The sequence below is a fragment of the Lingula anatina genome, chromosome 4 (genome assembly GCF_051362555.1).
Source record: "Lingula anatina isolate TDL-2025a chromosome 4, LinAna3.0, whole genome shotgun sequence".
NCBI lineage: Eukaryota > Metazoa > Brachiopoda > Lingulata > Lingulida > Lingulidae > Lingula > Lingula anatina.
In genome coordinates, this window is record NC_141770.1 from 7722936 (window position 1) to 7747003 (window position 24068).

Consider the following 24068-nt stretch of genomic DNA (forward strand, 5'->3'; position numbering starts at 1 on the left):
TGTTCTACGCGCTAGCCGTGGTTTAAGTAAAAAGCATCTTTCCTTTATCACGTAATTCGTCAGAGGTAATAAATACAGCATTTCCCTAGAAAACCTTTACCCCCTCTTGTGAATGCAATGTGCCGTTTGCAGAGCTCGGCGTCTGCTACCTCGCTGGATGCTTCGCGGTTCCCGGGAAGTGAACAGTTAATGCGGTCTGAAAATTTTTAGGGAGAGTCAGATGAAAATTTAGAGGGACCGTGGCATCTATAAAATTCTACATGATGAAGCTGGAAAAGTGGACTAGTTTTACTCTTTTCTTTCAAAGTTTGCAATATACTCTGACTTTCAGAAACCCCATGTAACAAAATATTTTGTTGGTATCTTGATACATCTCCCACTTGTGTCTCCCCCCTAAAACGGTCCACACTAAAAAATCAATAATCGTATGGCAATTTTATCCAGGCAATTGACCTACTTTTTTACCCATGCAGCTATTGTCGAGTTTTATGGCTGTGGAGTGAAAACGTGATACACGTCTGTGATATAAAAATTATTTCTAATTACATAATTTACAAACAGTGCATGTGGTTTAAAGGTGTCCAGATTTGTGAGCGAAAGATGACATTGCTTTTTGAAAATAATGTAAAATTGGAGATCGGCAAAAATCAAGAAAAATGCATTTTTTCTCTTATATGCAAATTAGGTTCCTTGAAGTAATATAAGACTGGCCGGAAGTGATGTTCAGAGATTTGTAACGATGATGATCTTGATGGCCTTGATGATCTTAATGGTGGTTCAAAAAAATTATCAAAGTTTTCACTTGTCAACTGGTGAGAAAAAAAAAATTCTGCACTAACACAATCATTCCACGAGTGAAAAATAATTAGTAAACGCGACTCAGAGATGTGCTGCAGACGTCACGGCTTTTGGGCGAAAATCACACGCGACATTTCGTCATAATTATTTGATATAGGTAAAAAAAAACTGTGATTGAAAATGGATATCGGCAAAGCATTAAAATTTTGACAGCATTATTATTTATTTGTGTTCGACAAGGATGAATTCAATTAGAATACCCTCTCTCTCTTTTTAAGCGAATATAAAGGAGAAAGCCGAGCGAAAAAATAATGCGCATAACAGTCAAAAACAGTAAAAGAAAATCAGAGTTAAAAATCTTGTTGGTCACTACAGTTCCTCTTCATAGAGGATCACAGACAAAATTTTAAGGCAACTTGTAGCCTTTTCAATTGATGTTGTAAAGTAAATGACTTACACTTTCACTAACTGCAGATAAAGATTATAACGGAATCAAACAAGTTAAAGGATAGAGAGTTATTGAGTGTTGCGCAGACAGACAACTCACAACGTAAATAACAACAACAACAATCTACACGCAATATGGTAACGTGCATATCGGTAACGCAGTGGCGGATTTAGAGGTTTCTGAAAAAAATATCGCACCAATATTCCCCTCTTGAAATTAGAATTTTGTCTAACCTTTGTATATTTTTAATTGGAAAATCTACTTATTGATATTATTCCATTTTTTCACAAAAATTATTTGTTTTTCTAAAAATTAAAGTGAAAGGGAAAAGATAAGAAGGAGAAAAAGGGCAACAATTGAACATACATATTTTCCCTCAAAATATCCTTTATTACAGTGAAATAATGAAGAACATACATACTATTGGCATGCATGTACCAAAAACAAAAAGACTTTTACTAGTATCTAAAAATGAAAATCAATATATCTTCAAACATAAAGAACAATGCACCGCCTCCAAAAGAATTAACAAAATTTCAAGTATGGCATTACAGTATGGACAGACCTCTATTCAAACAAATAAAAAATACATCAATAGAACAATTTTGAATATCTAATTTCTTTGATCTGAAAACATGTGGTAAAGGAACGAATCTGACAAACTACACTGATATAATTTTATTCCCTTTTCTTATTCTTTATTTCACAATACACGCTAACAGATTTACCATCATTTTAATATAAACAACTAACAAAATTGTAAGATGCAGAAAATGTCAAAAGAACATGTTTACATATGCAACTAAAAAAGCACTAGGAGAGCGCAGACCTCTGCCAGCAAAGTCTCCACCCAATGCCCTTTCACCTCTAAATTTTCATTTTATAATGATTAAGTTTTTTTATTTTTGATTATTAATTGATCCAGATCACCACCAAAAACTATTCATCTGTTCTTTGGCCCACTTCTGACAGTTTCTGAGAATTTATCAAAATTGGTCCATAGCTTTTTGAGTTATGTGGATGACAGACAAACAGGGGTGAAAACATAACCTCCTTGGCAGAGGTAATTAGTTCAATAATGAGACGGTTAACATGCCAAAGAATTGAAAATAGCATAGGTGACAGCAATGTACAGACATGGCTGAAAATAAAAATCATATTTAAGTGAATGTTGCAATGGTGTGGGACAAATTTTCTTCCAGCCTTCTTAAAGCTTTTATATTTGTATAACATTAATAAAATTTCCATCTGAAGACGTCTATACAAATGTCACATGACATACAGTTCAGAGCCAGAAGGAAAAAGCATTATTATGTCTTGTATATTGTAAAATTAAAATTTATCTTCTACCCTTTTCTGAACCAAAACAAAAGTTCTTGGAATGTTGAGTACACCAAGCAAGCCAACACAGCTGTATTTCTAGGATAATAGATTTTAAACAAGGCAGCAAAGCTGTCAAATGTACAGACAAAAAGCAGGAAATAACAATGCAAAAAAATAGGCTACTGTCAATTCTGATGTAAAAATACAATATGCTTAACTACAAATTCAACATCAAATTTTAATTATTCTCAACAGGTAATACCAATGTAAGTAAAATGTGTAACAAGCATAAGGCTTCAGGCCCATGGGAGTTAAAGTTCACACTTTGAAAATGCCAGAATGAGAAAAATGAAAATTTCACACAAAATTGTATAATTCAATAATAAATGACAACCCAATTGAGCTGGCTTTCTAATTTGAACTGCATGCCAATCTTAAAAATCATACTTGTAAGTTAAAAATAATAAGTAACACAGTTTTCTTTTCATAATTTTTGTAGTAGCAGTGCAAAAAGATTTCTGTCCATTTTGATGTAACATTACGTAATATATTACAGAATAATTAATACCAATTTTTGATTATTGACTATAAATAGCATGGACATGTAGAAAATTTGATTACCATTCAGCTTCATGTCCATGGGAGCTCAGAGTCCCACAATTAATATGCCAACCCGAAAAAAATGGATATTTCACTAAAATGTATAACTTCCAAAAAAAGAAGCCAATTAGACTGCTTTTCCAACTCAGGCTGCATTTTAGTCCTGTGTTTCTTTTTTGAAAGTTTGACAATCATAAGTAACATGGTTTTCCCATAATGGTCATCATGGCAGCAGCACCAAAATTGTGTTTTCTTCTATTTAAATGCAATATTACATAATGCTTAACAGCATAATGACCATCAACTTTTAATAATAAAATATATGTATAATGGATTTTCAGAAAATGTGACTAGCATGGGTCTTCAAGCCCGTGGAGGTTCTAAGTCACACCTTGAAAATGCCAATATGTGAAAAGTTAAATTTTCACAAAAAAAAAAAATGTTTAATTGCCAGAAAAAATTTACCAAAAAGATTGCATTGCTTACTGAAGCTGTATTTTAGTCCTGTGTTTCTTTCTTGTAAGTTTGAGAACAGTAAGTGACATGGTTTTCCTTACATGGTCATCATGGAAGCAGTGCCCAAAATAGGGGTTTCTTCAAATTTTGATGCAATATTACATAATGTTTAACAGCATAATGACCATCAATTTTTAATAATAAAATATTAGTATCATAAGTATGATATCATAGTATCAGACTTGGGCCAGATATGGTACTTTCATTTTCAAAAAAAAAAAAAAAAAAAAAAAAAAAAAAAAAAAAAAAAAAAAAAAATATTAGTATCATGGATATTCAGAAAATGTGACTAGCAAAGGTCTTCAGGCCCATGGAACTTCAAAGTCACACCTTGAAAATGCCAAAATGTAAACAAGACAGCACTGTTCTGAAATGGGTGTTTTCCCATTTTTAACAATTTTTTAACATAAAACAAAATTAACAGTTTACTGCCATTTTTATATGATCAACTAAGAAAATTGATGAGATGGGAAAAATATCAATAGAATAGTGTTAAATGTCCAATTTCCTCCATTCCGAGATTCTGAACATAGTGAATGATTCAATCTGACAAACTGAAATGATATGAGTTTATTTCCATTTTTGAAACTTTATTACACAATACACGTTAACAAGTTTACCATCATTTTTACAAAATCAACTAACAATGTTGTAAAGATGTAGGATATGTCAAACAAACACTTTTACGTATCTTATTAGTTAAATAATGAGACTGTTAACATGCCTAAGAATTGAATCTGAGGAAATTTGAAAAAACAGCATAACTTCTAAAATAATGGCCCGATTATGCTGATTTTTGAACTCAACCCGCGTTTTAGTAAGATTGACCACTACTGTGAGTTTAATGACAATTGGTCTATCTGTTTTTCTTATATTGTGTTTACAGTGTTTCATATATGCTGAAAAATGAAAAAACCGCATAAGTACTAAAATAGTGGCCCGATCATGCCGATTTTCGAACTTGACCTGCATTTTAGTAAAATTGAGTACTTCTGTAAGTTTCATGACAACAGGACTATTGGTTTTCCTTTAAATGTGTTTACAGTGTTGCATATATGCTGAAAAGTGAAAAAACAGCATAACTTCTACAATAATGGCCCGATTATGCTGATTTTCGAACTTGACCTGCATTTCATGAATATTCATCAGCTCTGTAAATATAAAGCAAAAAAGTAAAACTGTGTTCCACTTATCGTGTTTACAAGGAAAGTGCACGGCAACGGCGACGACAGACGCAGGTGATGGCAATATGTACAGACACATCTGTGTCTGTACATAAAAACAAACTGCAAAGTGCTATTTTGGATTTTCATCTGGATTCTTCATTTCAACTCTGCTATTACATTAATTAAGCTGTATCATTTGCCCTCACATTTTTAAGTACAACAAAAATATCATTATAACAGGTTAAATTAGTTCTTCAGATAATACTTGTCATGGAACTTTTTTGTTGGTTGTATTTGGATAAGCACTTCTTTTAATTCAGTCCATTAAGCCAGTTAATATATGTGCTAACTACTATGTAATAATACAGTCTCATGGTTACGTCTTGCAATCTGTAAAGCCTACAGATTAATCAAGACTTTAAAAATCTGTTAACTGATTTCTTATTGTTAAATTAGCAACAAATAAACCAAATATTGGTATGAGAGTTCTTTGAGGAATATTTTATGTGCAGGCATGTGGGCTTAAGTTTCTGCAAACAGAACATCAGCACAAACACTATATTCAAACAGGAGGACTGACTCTTTAATAGCGTAACATTTTATCTGGAATTATTTACTAAACAAGAATTCCAATTCTTCATCAGAGTTGGAAAGCTGCACCCATAAAAGAACAAATATATTATATGGGTTTAATATAACAATTCATAATAAAGTTCAATCATAACTACCAACATCTATTCTGCTTTGTGCGAGACATATTCCCTCTCGAATTTTGCTGCATCTGTGGAATGATCATCAAGAGTTTTTATACTCAAAAAATCTTTGGTCTCATAAATCTCTATTAGTGACTAAAACATCAGTGTTGTAATCGGTTTTCCGTTAGTGATAGACAGAGTTCCTTATGTGGTATATGGACTGTGATCTCTGATGACTGGTTGTCTAATACTCCATTGGAGTGAGTGGGACTGGTGATGTCCTTTTTTATTTTCATGGATTTAGCAGGTTCTAATCCTGTTTTATTGTCATACACTGGGGTGGAGAAATTGGTTGGTTTGTTGTAGTCTTTGAAATTCTCCATTTTGTTGTACTTTGGTTCCATTGCATCCTACGAGAAAAAAGATGAACACTTTAGACCAATGAATAAAATGAAAATTTAAAGTTAATGAAGCATAAAATATTCACAGGCAATTGGTGAAAAAAGACAAAAGAACTAAACAAAACAAGCAAAAAAAAAAAAATAATAATAATTAATTAATTAATTAAAAAAAAGATGAAGCTGTATACATGCTTTTCTGATATATATGCAAATGCTACAAACTTCATAGTTCCGAATCTTCTGTCTTTTGTCTCAACCGAGTATCTAAATTAAACCCTCAAATCTTTTACTGATCACATTTCTATACAATATGTGACTATATACCCCATTCTGTGCCACAGAGATGTCATATACACAAATTCTGGCATGCTGATTGCCAGGTCATTTCCTCCATGGAAAGCCATCGTTCCTGCAGGTGCCCCAGTCTGAACTCACCCCCAGACACTGGAATGCAGGGCCTTGCTTATACTGAAATCATAGCAACAATTATTTCAATATCCAGGGGAATCGTTTGATATCATTTCCAAAAGATTAAGATCTGGACTTATAATAAATATCAAATGAATTAAAAAAAAATTGCTGTAAAGATTATACCTGATGTGCCTTTAAAAAAACTGTTTGATACTGAATACCTTATTTTCTAAGTTCTTTGCAAGAGAGAAAGAGAGAGAGAGAGAGAAAACTTACCTTCTTCGCAGAAATAGGCACACAACAACAATGACTGACCACTAGTAGGATGACTACAAGTATAATGGAGACCACAAGGGCAGCTGTTTCTGAAATAACACATTTACTGGAAATGTTTCAGCTCACAAAGGGAAAAAATTCATCAAAGAGGTGACAGGAACTTATTTACAATGATAAAATTACCATACAGCAATATGACAAGAACAACCAAGACTGACATAAGATGAATATACTCAGATACAAAATGTTAAAAGAAACTTACCATGAGACACAGTCACACCTGAATCCAGCGCCCCCTGGTGTGATGAGGCATAAGTGAGAGCAGCCACCGTTATTGTCCCCAGAGGTTTGGACCTAGAATAAAATGTGGGATAGGTAAACATGTATAAACAATAACATCCACAAAGTTCTTGATCATATTGGTCGTATATGAAGAGGCATGTTTCTCATAGCTTCCATGTGTTTTGCTATCCACAGATGTCCTGACATACCTACACTGAAATATTCTATTGCAATCACTCAATTTCTAACATTCTGTAAGGACAAAATACTAACATTTCTTTTAATTTCACTTATTTCAGTTTAATCCTTGAAAATGAAATGATTAAATCAAAATTAACAAAATTTTATCCAAAATTCAGCTTTTTAGAAGGGTATTATCTTTTATTAAATAATTCTTTGGTACAGTCTACCAGCTCTGTTCCATGTAGAACATTTATTAAATCTAAGAGATAGGAATAAGAAGTATGATGATTTATGTCCACTTAACTGGGTAAATGTCAAAGAATGTCCATCAAACACATTAAGAATCAATGACAAATTTCAAGACAAAGTTTCCTAAAAAGCCATGTTTTAAAAACATTTCAATGTTGGTCTTACTCTTGGGGGGAAAATGACATCACTGGACAACTAGATCTCTCGACCTTGGTTTTAAAATATTAAAGACATGCTAGGGGGTACCTATCTTATCCAGCTGTCCAGTACCATCAGTATATATCTATTACCAGTACCAGTACCTTCCCATCCAATCAACTGTATATAGTAAAGACATGCTAGGGGATACCTATCTTATCCAGCTGTCCAGTACCATCAGTATATGTCTATAACCAGTACCAGTACCTTCCCATCCAATCAACTGTATATAGTAAAGACATGCTAGGGGGTACCTATCTTATCCAACTGTCCAGTACCATCAGTATATGTCTATTACCAGTACCAGTACCTTCCCATCCAATCAACTGTATATAGTAAAGACATGCTAGGGGGTACCTATCTTATCCAGCTGTCCAGCACCATCAGTAAATGTCTATTACCAGTACCAGTACCTTCCCATCCAATCAACTGTATATAGTAAAGACATGCTAGGGGGCACCTATCTTATCCAGTTGTCCAGTACCATCAGTATATGTCTATTACCAGTACCAGTACCTTCCCATCCAATCAACTGTATATAGTAAAGACATGCTAGGGGGCACCTATCTTATCCAGTTGTCCAGTACCATCAGTATATGTCTATTACCAGTACCAGTACCTTCCCATCCAATCAACTGTATATAGTAAAGACATGTTAGGGGATACCTATCTTATCCAGCTGTCCAGTAACATCAGTATATGTCTATTACCAGTACCAGTACCTTCCCATCCAATCAACTGCCATATTCTTACCATTTGGAATGTTACGGTGGATACTCACCTCCACATTGGAGCCAATAGTGTGCATATGGTATATCCTGAGGGTATAGTGACATTGATGAAGTAGACCATACTGTATCTTCCTTGACATCAAAGTCCCAGGCCTTGTCTTACTAGCTGGTAGTCTTGACCGTCCAGGGACAGCTTCCTGATGTAATAGCTGTTGGTAAAGACAATGGAAGGCTCAATATCTGAAAATAATATATTTTTTTAATTTAAGATTAATTTAAATAAAAAAGATGAAAGCAGAACTGTATATCTTCATTTAAAATCAAGTAAATAGTGTATTTCAAACTAAGTTTATCACTGCAAAATTAATATAAAAATGGATATTTGAAATTGATTCAAAACTATAAGGCTCACAATTGCATCTTTTTGAAAGATCCAAGACCAATTGATTTCCCTGATATAAATAGAAACTTAACTAGTATGTATGTAGTCAATATAACCCCTTGAGGGTGACATTAGAGCTGTAACCTTCAGTACTGGAAAAACAAACAGTAAAATTACAATAACAAAAACTACCATCAAGACAAAAACCCTGCTACTTACTGTCTCTCCTTTTGCAGGTCCACCCATCAGCTGTCTCTAAGTAGCCATGGACACACTTACAGTGGAAAGAGTCCACAGTCTTCTCACACAACTGGCTGCACACCCAGGGAGTCTCTTCACACTCAATGATATCTGCAACAGAAATAAAAATATCTTACTGAATGGCATTTGAAAACAGCATCAAATGTAATTTCCACTTGATTTTATGTGATGGCCAATGAATTCTCACGCATATGTATGACTTTAGATGTGAAGAAAATTTTCTTCTGAACAGTATCTCTGTCAATTTTTCAAAATTTTCAAATGAGAATAAATTAAGTTAATCAGAATTACCTAATAGTGTATTCTGAACTCACTAACACTCATGTATGCCCATAAATGTGCCCACAAGCAAATACACAATTATAATATCAACTGGAAATCATCACTACATTCTAAGTACCTTTGTAATTCTTTCTGTCAGTTCCAAGTGTGTACCCTGTGTGACACAGTAAAAACTGGTGGCAGTGTTCACACAGTCGTGTTCACATTAGTTCGACACTACTTCAGCACATTCATCCACTCCTAAAATACAGAATTAAAAAAATAAGCAAAACAAATACAGTGTCTTAATCCTAAACCAGTTTTTAGAGGCAGGCAAAAAGTAAAGAAAATCAAGACTTAGTAGAGAGCACAGAAACTTTATGTGTATCAAAAGGCCATTTCAGATTATCTTTCAATTTTTTATTTTCTTCCATTTACAAATTAAAGCCTCTAATTAAGGAATTAATGAATATGAGTTATGACATTTTAAGAAGAGTTTCAGAAGTTTTACAGTAAGAGGAATTTTAAGTGGGAGAAAATGTTGTGAAATTGACCCAAAACATTCTCATTCACTTATTATAGTCACATTTTACAGTGAATAAAAACACTCGTCCCTTCAGGCTCAAAAAACAATTTATGTGCTGAGCAATCATTGTGATCTTGTACAGTATACACTGTGATAAGAAATTTCTGTCTTATTTTTTACCATAAGATTTTCCAAAGAAATAGTTTCATCAATTTGAAGGCCAAACCAGAGAAATAATAGTGGAACTAGATGACAGCAATATGGAAATACTTTACAAATCAGACAAATGCATGACCATCTTGAAAACTTTGTATTACATTAAAAATGCTAAAAGGAATAGGAAATAACTAGCCACAATGTTGTTTATCTGACATATCAATTTTAATGACTTAAAATAGTTAAATGTTAATAATTTTGTAAAATATAGTCCATTATTTCTGAAATTTGTACAAATGATGCTTAACAACAATAAAAATCTGTGATAAGATGATCTGTTGACTGTATCTAATAAAATGTGATTTTTGGAACAACAAATTTGGGACAACTGAAATTTACATTGAGAAGACTGGAAAATCCCATGACTTAAAATAGTTAAATGTAAATAATTTTGTCAAATCTTGTCCAGTGTATCTGAAATATGTACAAATGATGCTTAACAACAAAACAAATCTGTGATAAGCTGATCAAATGACTGTGTCTAATGAAAAGTATCTTCTTGCGACAATATCTTTGAAAAAACTGAAAATTACACTGAAAACACTGGCAAATTTCTATGGCTTAAAATAGTTAAATGTTAATAATTTTGCAATGTGATTATAAAATAAAAAAGCAAATGTGATGACTTGAGGTTCTTTGTGTAGGAGGTTGCAAATTACCTATAACTGTTATCTGGAAAACAATATATACCCATACAAGACTTCTCCTTACTATCAATGCCAGATGCAGATTACTCCTTACAATGGGTTTCTGGAATGGGTTGTTGCTATCACAGTATTTGACAATATCCTAAATCTTGCCACATTCCATGTGTTGTACACATGGATAAGACATAGTGCTGCTCTTGGTGCTGTCTTTCAATGCCTGCCTTTTCATGGTAAGAGTACTCTGGAAAAAGAACAATATAACTGAAAAAACTGAAATTTCAAAACCCAGGACTTAAAATAGTTAAATTTTAATTTTTTTGTCAAATCTTGTCCAATATTTCTGAAATTTTTACAAATGATGCTTCACAGCATTAAAAATCTGTGATAAGCTGATCAGTTGACTGTGTTTAATGAAAAGTATTTTCTTCGGATAATATATTTGAGAAAACTGAAAATTACACTGGCAAATCCAATGACTTAAAATAGTTCAACATTAATAATTTTGTTAAATCTTGTTCAATATTTCTGAAATTTTGACAAATGGTGCTTAACAACAATAAAAATTGGTGATGAGCTGATCAGTTGACTGTGTCTAATGAAAAGTATTTTCGTCTGACAATATATGGAGAAAACTGAAAATGACACTGAAAACAATGACAAATTCCATGACTTAAAATAGTTAAATATTAATAATTTTAACAAACCTTGTCCTATGTTTCTGAAATCTGTTCTATTGATGTTTAACAACAATAAAAATCTATGATAAGCTGATCAGCTGTTTGTGTCTTTTATTAAGTGTCGAGATTTGAGAAAGCTGAAAATTACACTGAAAACACTGACAAATTCCATGACTTAATAGAGTTAAACATTAATAATTTTGCCAAATCTTGTTCAATATTTCTGAAATTTTGACAAATGATGCTTAACAACAATAAAAATTGGTGATGAGCTGATCAGTTGTCTGTGTCTTTCTTAAGTGTCATATTTATGGGAAATTGATAAACAGAAGAGTGAAAATGAACCAAAACAAATATTTCAATATTGCAATGTATTATTTACTTTGTAGGCAAATAGAAAATGTGATGATTTGAGTTTGTTTGTGTAGGAGGTTGCAATAACCTATAACTGTTCTCTGGAAAACAATATATACCCATACAAGACTTCTCCTTACTATCAATGCCAGATGCAGATTACTCCTTACAATGGGTTTCTGGAATGGGTTGTTGCTATCACAGTATTTGACAACGTCCTAAATCTTGCCACATATCATGTATTGTACACATGGATAAGACATAGTGCTGCTTTTGGTGCCGATTTCACTGCCTGCTTTTTCATTGTAAAGGTACTCTGGAAAAAGAACAATATAACTGAAAAAACTGAAAATTACATTGAAAAGACTGGCAAATACAATGACTTAAAATAGTTAAATGATAATAATTTTGTCAAATTGTGTCTAATATTTGTGAAATTTGTACAAATGATGGTAAACAGCATTAAAAATCTGTGATAAGATGATCAGTTGTCTGTGTCTAATGAAAAGTGTCTTTTTAGGACAATATATTTGGGAAAACTGAAATTTACAATGAAAAGACAGGCAAATCTCAGGACTTAAAATAGTTAAACGTTAATAATTTTGTCAAATCTTGTCCAATGTTTCTGAAATTTGTGCAAAAGATGCTTAACAAAAATAAAAATCTGTGATTAGATGATCTGTTGACTGCATCTAATGAAAAGTGTTTTTTGGGACAAGGTATTTGGGAAAACTGAAATTTACATTGAAAAGACTGGCAAATCTCAGGACTTAAAATAGTTAAACGTTAATAATTTTGTCAAATCTTGTCCAATGTTTCTCAAATTTGTGCAAAAGATGCTTAACAACAATAAAAATCTGTGATAAGCTGATCAGTTGTCTGTGTCTAATGAAAAGTGTCTTTTTGGAACAATATATTTGGGAAAACTGAAATTTACAATGAAAAGACAGGCATATCCCAGGACTTAAAATAGTTAAACGTTAATAATTTTGTCAAATCTTGTCCAATGTTTCTCAAATTTGTGCAAAAGATGCTTAACAACAATAAAAATCTGTGATAAGCTGATCAGTTGTCTGTGTCTAATGAAAAGTGTCTTTTTGGAACAATATATTTGGGAAAACTGAAATTTACAATGAAAAGACAGGCATATCCCAGGACTTAAAATAGTTAAATGTTAATAATTTGCAATGTGATTATAAAATAAAATAGTAAATGTGATGACTTGAGGTTGTTTGTGTAAGAGGTTGCAAATTACCTATAACTGTTATCTGGAAAACAAAATATACCCATACAAGACTTCTCCTTACTATCAATGCCAGATGCAGATTACTCCTTACAATGGGTTTCTGGAATGGGTTGTTGCTATCACAGTATTTGACAACGTCCTAAATCTTGCCACATATCATGTATTGTACACATGGATAAGACATAGTGCTGCTCTTGGTGCCGATTTCACTGCCTGCTTTTTCATTGTAAAGGTACTCTGGAAAAAGAACAATATAACTGAAAAAACTGAAAATTACATTGAAAAGACTGGCAAATGCAATGACTTAAAATAGTTAATTGATAATAATTTTGCCAAATCTTGTCCAATATTTCTGGAAATTGTACAAATGATGCTTAACAACATTAAAAATCTGTGATAAGATGATCAGTTGACTGTGTCTAATGAAAAGTGTCTTTTTGGGACAATATGTTTTGGGAAAACTGAAAATTACATTGAAAAGACTGGCAAATGCAATGACTTAAAATAGTTAAATAATAATAATTTTGTCAAATCGTGTTCAATATTTGTGAAATTTGTACAAATGATGGTTAACAACATTAGAAATCTGTGATAAGATGATCAGTTGTCTGTGTCTAATGAAAAGTGTCTTTTTGGAACAATATATTTGGGAAAACTGAAATTTACAATGAAAAGACAGGCATATCCCAGGACTTAAAATAGTTAAATGTTAATAATTTTGCAATGTGATTATAAAATAAAATAGTAAATGTGATGACTTGAGGTTGTTTGTGTAAGAGGTTGCAAATTACCTATAACTGTTATCTGGAAAACAATATATACCCATACAAGACTTCTCCTTACTATCAATGCCAGATGCAGATTACTCCTTACAATGGGTTTCTGGAATGGGTTGTTGTTATCACAATATTTGACAATGTCCTAAATCTTGCCCCATATCATGTATTGTACATCTGGATAAGACAATGCTGCTTTTGGTGCTGTCTTTCACTTCCTGCTTTTTCATGGTAAGAGTACTCTGGAAAAAGAACAATATAACTGAAAAAACTAAAAATTTACATTGAAAAGACTGCCAAATTCAATGATTTAATGTAGTTTAATGTTGATAATTTTGTCAAATCTTGTCCAATGTTTCTGAAATTTGTTCAGATGATGCTTAACAACAATAAAAATCTGTGATAAGCTGATCAGTTGTCTGTGTTTAATGAAAAGTGTCTTTTTGGGACAATATATTTGGGAGAACGAAAATTTACATTGAAAAGACCGGCAAATCCCAGAACTTAAAATAGTTAAACATTAATAATTTTGTCAACACTTGTCCAATGTTTCTGAAATTTGTACAAATGATGCTTAACAGTAATTAAAATCTGTGATAAGCTGATCAAATGACTGTGTTTAATAAAAAGTATCTTCTTCCGACAATATCTTTGAACAAGGCAGCAAAGCTGTCAAATGTACAGACAAAAAGCAGACAATAACAATGCACAAAACAGGCCACTGTCAATTTTGATGCAAACGTACATTATGCTTAACTGCAAATTCAACATCAAATTTTGATTATGCTCAACAGGTTATACCAATGTAAGTGAAATGTGAAACAAGCGTAAGGCTTCGGGCCCATGGGAGTTTAAGTTCACACTTTGAATATGCCAGAATGAGAAAAATGAAAATTTCACATAAAACTGCTTAAATTCAATAATAAATGATAACCCATTTGAGCTGGCTTTCTTATTTGAACTGCATGCCAATCCTACAAATCATACTTGTAAGTTGAAAATACTAATAAGTAACACAGTTTTCTTTTCATAATGTTTGTAGTAGCAGTGCAAAAAGATTTTTGTCAATTTTGATGTAACATTACATAATAAATTACAGAATAATTATCACCAATTTTTGATTATTGGCTATAAAAAGCATGGACAAGTAGAAAATTTGATTACCATTTGGCTTCGTGTCCATGGGAGCTTCGAGTCCCACAATGAATATGCCAACATGAATATTTCACTAAAATGTATAACTTCCAGAAAAAGAAGCCAATTAGACTGCTTTTCCAGCTCAGGCTGCATTTTAGTCCTTTGTTTCTTTTTTGAAAGTTTGACAATCATAAGTAACATGGTTTTCCCATAATGGTCATCATGGCAGCAGCACCCAAAATTGTGTTTTCTTCTATTTTAATGCAATATTACATAATGCTTAACAGCATAATGACCATCAGTTTTTAATAATAAAAGATCTGTATCATGGATTTTCAGAAAATGTGATTAGCATGGGTCTTCAAGCTCGTGGAGGTTCGTAAGTCACACCTTGAAAATGCCAATATGTGAAAAATTAAATTTTCACAAAAAAAAAAAAAAAAAAACAGTTTAACTGCCAGAAAAATTTACCAAACAAACTGCATTGCCCACTGAAGCTTTATTTAAGTCCCATGTTTCTTTCCTGTAAGTTTGAGAACAGTAAGTGACATGGTTTTCCTTAAATGATCATCATGGGAGCAGTGTCCAAAATAGGGGTGTCTTCAAATTTTGATGCAATATTACATAATGTTTAACAGGATAATTACCATCAATTTTTAATAATAAAATATGAGTATCATGGATATTCAGAAAATGTTCCTAGCAAAGGTCTTCAGGCCCAAGGAACTTCAAAGTCACACCTTGAAAATGCCAAAATGTAGACAAGACAGCACTGTCCTGAAATGTGTTTTTTTCCATTTTTAACAATTTTTTAACATATAACAAAATTAACAATTTACTGCCATTTTTATATGATCAACTAAGAAAATTGATGAGATAGGAAAAATATCAATAGAACAGTGTTAAATGTCCAATTTCCTCCATTCTGAGATTCTGAACATAGTGAATGAATGAATCTGACAAACTGCAATGATATGAGTTTATTTCCATTTTTGAAACTCTATTATACAATACATGATAACAAGTTTACCATCATTTTTACATAATCAACTAACAATGTTGTAAAGATGCAGGAAATGTCAAACAAACACTTTTACGAATCTTATTAGTTAAATAATGAGACTGTTAACATGCCTAAGAATTGAATCTGAGGAAATGTGAAACAAGGCAGCAAAGCTGTCAAATGTACAGACAAAAAACAGGAAAAAAAAGATGCAAAATAGGTCATTTTGTCAATTTTGATGCAATAATATATGCTTATAATAGCACAGTCAGTCAACACTGATTTTTAATCATGCACAACAGGTAACATGGTCAATAACAGGAGCAGATCCAAAGATATTTTCTGACAGTATTCCAAAGTATCTTTGTTGATCCATCCTCCATTTTGATGGTCTTCCAACAGAAACCCGTAAATATTAACTTTAAAATCTGACTGTCTTCCAGGAGACCCAGAAAATGGTCTCAATCCACCCCTTCAATAAGATTACAGTTTCAGGACCATGAGAGTTAAAATTCACATGATGAAAGTCCCAATATATGAAAAATGATGACAGTGCATAAAATAATATTACAGCGTGTTTAAAGACATAAATACCAATACAACTGCTTATGTGGAAATACTGAAAATGTGCAGAGCCTCAGGTGGATGGGAGTTAAAAATCACATCTTAAAAATGCCAGTGTTGGAGAAAAAATTAAAAAGAAAACAACAAAAATATAATTCCAATGAAGCTGCTATTCACTGCTTCCTTATTATGGACACTATGTTATCTAGCAGAGAGCTTAACCTTTGGGAGTTTACAGGGAAATATCAACAAGTGTGCTTTATGAAATTTCATTTAATGGCCGCTTAATTAGGCAAATGAGTTTATAGCCTAGTGAATACCCAAGGGGAATTTACAGACTGACCACACAAATTTGTCTATCAAAGGTCTTCAGGCCCATAAGTCACACCTTAAGAAAAGCAGAAAACAATAATGTACAAAATAAAACAGGAGACTGCCAATTCTGATGCAATAATACATTATGTTTAACTGCACAGTCAAAATCAAATTTTAATTATGCACAACGTACAGGTAACACTGATGAAATTAAAAGCAGGCTCCAGGCCCATCAGAGTTCAAGTTTACAATTAGAAAGTGCCAGAGTGAGAAAAATGAAAATTTCACAAAAAAGTCATAAATTTAATAAAAATAATAATCCAATAGAGCTGGTTCTCTAATATGAGCTGTATGTCAATCCTAAGAATCATTTTTGTAAGAATAGTTAAAAAATAGAAAGTAACACTTTACTTTACATAATATTAATGGTGGCAGAGCACAAAGTAGGTTTTTTGTCAATTTTGATGCAACATTACATAATGATTAACTAATTAAATACCACCAATTTTAAAATATCTACTATTAAAAACAAGGACATTAAGAAAATTTGATTACCACTGGGCTTCATGCCCAAGGGAGCTCTAAGTCCCACATTGAAAATTGCAACATGTGAAAGATAAAAATTTTCACAAAAAACCTGTATTACTTCCAAACAATTAACTAATGAGACAATTTTTCAACTGAAGCTGTATTTCAGTCCTATGTTTCTTTCCTGTAAGTGTGAGAAGAGCGAGTGACATGGTTTTCCTTTCACCGCCACTACAGAGGCAGTGCCCAGAATAGGGTTTTGTTCAATTTTGATGCAATATTACACAATGCTTAACAGCATAATAACCATATTTTTTTTTATAATAAAATAAAAGTATCATAGATATTCAGAAAATGTGACTAGCCTATAGAGTTCAGAGTCATACTTTGAAAATCCCAAAATGTAAACAAGAGAAAACTGTATTGAAAGAGTTTATTTCCATTTTCAACACCTTTTTTACACAAAGCAAAATAATCAATTTACTGTCATTTTTATATGATCAATCAAAAATATGTTGTCAAAGCAAAAATATCAATAGAACAATTATAAATGTCCAACTTGCTCCATTCTGAAATTCTGAACATAGTGAATGGTTGAATCTGACAAACTGTAAAGATATTTTTTTTTCCATTTTTGACACTTTATTACACAATACACGATAACAGGTTTACTATCATTTTTACAAAATCAACTAACAATGTTGTAAAGATGCAGGAAATGCCAAACAAACACTTTTACGTATCTTATTAGTTAAATAATGAGACTGTTAACATGCCTAAGAATTGAATGTGAGGAAATGTGAAAAAACAGCATAACTTCTAAAATAATGGACCGATTATGCTGATTTTCCAACTCAACCTTCCTTTTAGTAAGATTGGCCACTCATAAGAGTATTATGACAATTGGCCTATCTGTTTTTCACTTATCGTGTTATCAGTGTTGCATATATGCTGAAAAAAGTGAAAAAATAGCCTAAATTCAGTAAAAATGACCCAATCATGCTGATTTTCAAACTTGACCTGCGTATTATAAATATTCATCAGTTCGGTAAGTTTCAAGCCAAAAGGTAAAATGGTTTTCCATTTATGGTGTTATCGGTGCTGTATATATGCTGAAAAAAGAGAAAAAATAGCCTAAATTTACTAAAAATTACCCAATCACACTGATTTTCGAACTTGACCTGCGTATTATGAATATTCATCAGTTCTGTAAGTTTCAAGCCAAAAGGTAAAACGGTTTTCCACTTATCGTGTTATCGGTGCTGCATATATGCTGAAAAAAGTGAAAAAAACAGCATAAATTCCCTATAAGTGACCCGATCATGCTGATTTTCGAACTTGACCTGCTTATTATAAATATTCATCAGTTCTGTAAGTTTCAAGCCAAAAGGTAAAACGGTTTTCCACTTATCGTGTTATCGGTGCTGCATATATGCTGAAAAAAGTGAAAAAACAGCATAAATTCCCTATAAGTGACCCGATCATGCTGATTTTTGAACTTGACCTGCGTATTATGAATATTCATCAGTTCTGTAAGTTTCAAGCCAAAAGAAAAAACAGTTTTCCACTTATCGTGTTATCGGTAAAAGTGCACGGCGACGACGGCGACGACGGCAACGACGGCGACGGCGACGACAGACGCAGATGATGGCTATATGTACAGACACATCTGTGTCTGTACATAAAAACAGCATAACTTATAAAATAATGGCCTGATTATGCTGATTTTCGAACTTGACCTGCGTTTTAGTAAGATTAATTACTCCTGGGGTTTTTTTATGACAACAGGTCTATCGGTTTTCCTTGAAATGTGTTAAGTGTTGCACATATGCTGAAAAGTGAAAAAAACAGCATAACTACTAAAATAGTGGCCCGATCATGCTGATTTTCGAACTTGATCTGCGTTTTAGTAAGATTGATTACTCCTGTGAGTTTCATGACAACAGGCCTATTGGTTTTCCTTGAAATGTGTTAACAGTGTTGTATATATATGCTAAAAAGTGAAAAAACAGCATAAATTCTACAATAATGGCCCGATCATGCTGATTTTCAAACTTGACCTGCGTTTTATGAATATTAGTCAGCTCTGTAAATATTAAGCCAAAAAGTACCCAGCGGGCAAATCAATATTGAATCAATGTTGAATCAACGTTGATGGTCAATGTTGAAACTATGTTGATATCACGTTGACTATGAAAGTTGACTCAACGTTGAACCATCAAGGTTGAATCAACCTTGAGGTCTCAATGTTGAATCAACGTTGACAGTCAACGTTGAAACTATGTTGATATGACGTTGACTATGAAAGTTGAATCAACGTTGAACCATCAAGGTTGAATCAACCTTGAGGTATCAATGTTGAATCAACGTTGACGGTCAACGTTGAAACTATGTTGATTTGACGTTGACTATGAAAGTTGACTCAACGTTGAACCATCAAGGTTGAATCAACCTTGAGGTATCAATGTTGAATCAACGTTGACAGTCAACATTGAAACTATGTTGATATGACGTTGACTATGAAAGTTGACTCAAAGTTGAACCATCAAGGTTGAATCAACCTTGAGGTCTAAATGTTGAATCAACGTTGACAGTCAACATTGAAACTATGTTGATATGACGTTGACTATGAAAGTTGACTCAACGTTGAACCATCAAGGTTGAATCAACCTTGAACCATCAAGGTTGAAACAACCTTGAGGTATCAATGTTGAATCAACATTGATACCTCAATGTTGAAATAAAGTTGAATTTGAAAATTGAATTAACGTTGATATATCAATTAGGCTATCAGGATATTTGATTGAAATTTGCCCGATGGCTGAAGGTGTTCTCCAAGATATCAAGCATTTCTTGAAATAAAAAGACTCAGATCTGAAAAGGGGGGGAAATTAGGAAAATTACCTACAAAAAAAGGTAATTTCGGAAGAAAGGGGGGGGTCCAGACCCCGGGACTGGCCCCTGTATCCACCTATGGGTCGTCAGATTATTTTTAAACTTTCCAGTTTGATGCTCAGTGTTACGGACCAAAACAGCCCGAACATAAAAAAAAAACAAAAACAACAACTTACTTAACTATGAATATAATATATTACAAACAATGAACATAAACTACATAAACTAACTACATGTAATACTATCATGTTGCATAAACTTTAACATTTGTCAAATACAGTTAAATTCTAAGAGATTCGTAGACAGTTAAGTTTTGAAGACGCAATGTCACAGTTTTACGAGTCCTTTTCTGTTAAACGTTCCTCCTGATAGTGTGGGGTTTTGAAGACGCAATGTCACCGTTTTCCATGTCCTTATCTGTTGAACGATCCTCCTGATAGTGTGGTGTTTTGAAGACGCAATGTCACCGTTTTCCATGACCTTATCTGTTGAACGATCCTCCTGATAGTGTGGCCTCACAAAGTACTGTTAATAAAGTACAGTTTTTGTACTGTAAAAGTGTTACACACTGTCCACACTCACGTGTTGCATCAGTTCATGTTATCCGGAGTCTCGCACTTAATAACAGTCCCGCACTTCATTTACATTATACAAGTATGCAGGCACATACAGTAATTACTCATAAAAATTAAACAACAAATTAGCTTTACTAAAATAATTATAACGTCACATCAGGTAGATAAGATAATTTTAAGAATACAAAAACAAAGGGTCACCAGTCTAATTTTTTTCTCACAGCTAACTTAAATTTCCAGAAAAACAGGCATTTTTGGCTTTTTCAAGCTTTTTCTTCAACCTTGAGTAAAATTTTGTCAATTTGCCATAAAGTAAGGCTGGTGACCCTATGTTTTTTTTCTTTTTCTTAAAGATAAGCTGTGGAAAGTTTAAAAAAAAAAAAAAACTGACGACCGCTTTTTTCACAAAATTAATTTTAATGAAAAAGGGGTAAAACAAGCGTTTTATGAGGGGTAATTACCCCTACGCATACCTCTCTAGTGAGATAATCATTTAAAACTATTATCAAGGTTATGATTAAGGTTATAAAGTTAAGGTTGGCCCAATGTTGAGATCCAGTTGATATGTCAACATTGACAAAGGGTTTACAAACACAGGTTGATTCAATGTTGAAATCCTGTTGATCTATCAACATTGAAAACTGATTGACAAAGAAAGGTAAAATCAATGTTGAGACCCTGTTGATCTATCAACATTGACAATTGGTTGACAAGAAAAGGTTGATTCAATGTTGAAATTCTGTTGATCTATCAACATTGAAAATTGATTGACAAAGAAAGGTTAAATCAATGTTGAGACCCTGTTGATAAATCAACAGGGTCTCAATGTTGAGACCCTGTTGATTTATCAACATTGACAATTGGTTGACAAGAAAAGGTTGATTCAATGTTGAGATCTTGTTGATCTATCAATATTGATGGATCAACATCATCTCAACCTATCCTCAATGTTGAATCAACGTTGAGTGCCCGCTGGGTAAAACTGTCTTCCACTTATGGTGTTAACGCTGAAAGTGCACGGCGACGGCGACGGCGACATGATCGGCGACGGCGACGACAGACGCAGGTGATGGCAATATGTACAGACACATCTCTGTCTGTACATAAAAATCTGAAAATTACACTGAAAACAATGGCAATTTCCATGGCTTAAAATAGTTAAATGTTAATAATTTTGCAATGTGATTATAAAAATTAAATAACAAATTTGATGATTTGAGGTTGTTTGTATAAGAGGTTGCAAATTACCTATAACTGTTATCTGGAAAACAATATAGACCCTTACAAGACTTCTCCTAACTATCAATGCCAGATGCAGATTACTCCATACAATGGGTTTCTGGAATGGGTTGTTGCTATCACAGTATTTGACAATATCCTAAATCTTGCCACATTCCATGTGTTGTACACATGGATAAGATATAGTGCTGCTCTTGGTGCTGTCTTTCACTGCTTGCCTTTTCATTGTAAAGGTACTCTGGAAAAAGAACAATATAACTGAAAAAACTGAAAATTACATTGAAAAGACTGGCAAATGCAATGACTTAAAATAGTTAAATGATAATAATTTTGTCAAATCGTGTCCAATATTTGTGAAATTTGTACAAATGATGGTTAACAACATTAGAAATCTGTGATAAGATATCAGTGGTCTGTGTCTAATGAAAAGTGTCTTTTTAGGACAATATATTTGGGAAAACTGAAATTTACAATGAAAAGACAGGCAAATCTCAGGACTTAAAATAGTTAAACGTTAATAATTTTGTCAAATCTTGTCCAATTTTTCTGAAATTTGTGCAAAAGATGCTTAACAAAAATAAAAATCTGTGATTAGATGATCTGTTGACTGCATCTAATGAAAAGTGTTTTTTGGGACAAGGTATTTGGGAAAACTGAAATTTACATTGAAAAGACTGGATAATGTCAGGACATAAAATAGTTAAACGTTAATAATTTTTTCAAATCTTGTCCAATTTTTCTGAAATTTGTGCAAAAGATGCTTAACAACAATAAAAATCTGTGATAAGATGATCAGTTGTCTGTGTCTAATGAAAAGTGTCTTTTTAGGACAATATATTTGGGAAAACTGAAATTTACAATGAAAGGACAGGCATATCCCAGGACTTAAAATAGTTAAATGTTAATAATTTTGCAATGTGATTATAAAATAAAATGGTAAATGTGATGACTTGAGGTTGTTTGTGTAAGAGGTTGCAAATTACCTATAACTGTTATCTGGAAAACAATATATACCCATACAAGACTTCTCCTTACTATCAATGCCAGATGCAGATTACTCCTTACAATGGGTTTCTGGAATGAGTTGTTATCACAGTATTTGACAACGTCCTAAATCTTGCCACATATCATGTATTGTACACATGGATAAGACATAGTGCTGCTCTTGGTGCTGTCTTTCACTGCCTGCTTCTTCATGGTAAGGGTACTCTGGAAAAAGAACAATATAACTGAAAAAACTGAAAATTACATTGAAAAGACTGGCAAATGCAATGACTTAAAATAGTTAAACGATAATAATTTTGTCAAATGTGTCCAATATTTGTGAAATTTGTACAAATGATGGTTAACAACATTAGAAATCTGTGATAAGATGATCAGTTGTCTGTGTTTAATGAAAAGTGTCTTTTTAGGACAATATATTTGGGAAAACTGAAATTTGAAATGAAAAGACAGGCAAATCTCAGGACTTAAAATAGTTAAACGTTAATAATTTTGTCAAATCTTGTCCAATGTTTCTGAAATTTGTGCAAAAGATGCTTAACAAAAATAAAAATCTGTGATTAGATGATCTGTTGACTGCATCTAATGAAAAGTGTTTTTTGGGACAAGGTATTTGGGAAAACTGAAATTTACATTGAAAAGACTGGCAAATCTCAGGACATAAAATAGTTAAACATTAATAATTTTGTCAAAACTTGTCCAATGTTTCTGAAATTTGTACAAATGATGCTTAACAGTAATTAAAATCTGTGATAAGATGATCAGTTGACTGTAACTAATGAAAAGTGTTTTTTTGGGACAACGTATTTGGGAAAACTGAAATTTACATTGAAAAGACTGGCAAATTCCAGGACTTAAAATAGTTAAACATTAATAATTTTGTCAAATCTCGTCCAGTGTTTCTGAAATTTATACAAATGATGCTTAACAACAATAAAAATCTGTGATTAGATGATCTGTTGACTGTATCTAATGAAAAGTGTTTTTTAGGACAACATATTTGGGAAAACTGAAATTTACATTAAAAAGACAGGCAAATCCCAGGACTTAAAATAGTTAAACGTTAATAATTTTGTCAAATCTTGTCCAGTGTTTCTGAAATTTTTACAAATGATGCTTAACAACAATAAAAATCTGTGATAAGCTGATCAAGCATCTGTGTCTCTTTTAAGTGTCAAGTATATTGG

The 24068-nt window shown here is 32.6% G+C and overlaps 2 long non-coding RNA genes across 4 annotated transcripts in view; both read right to left on the reverse strand.

Annotated features, from left to right (window-relative positions):
- LOC106167016 (uncharacterized) overlaps positions 1 to 24068 on the reverse strand; it is a 191552-nt gene that overhangs the window by 25492 nt on the left and 141992 nt on the right. The gene's annotated exons all lie outside the window — the stretch shown is intronic.
- Positions 20238 to 21396, reverse strand: LOC147762209 (uncharacterized). The gene is made up of 2 exons (XR_015334161.1): positions 20546 to 21396; positions 20238 to 20477 (listed from the first exon to the last, which is right to left on the reverse strand). It is a non-coding gene; the product is annotated as an uncharacterized LOC147762209 (long non-coding RNA).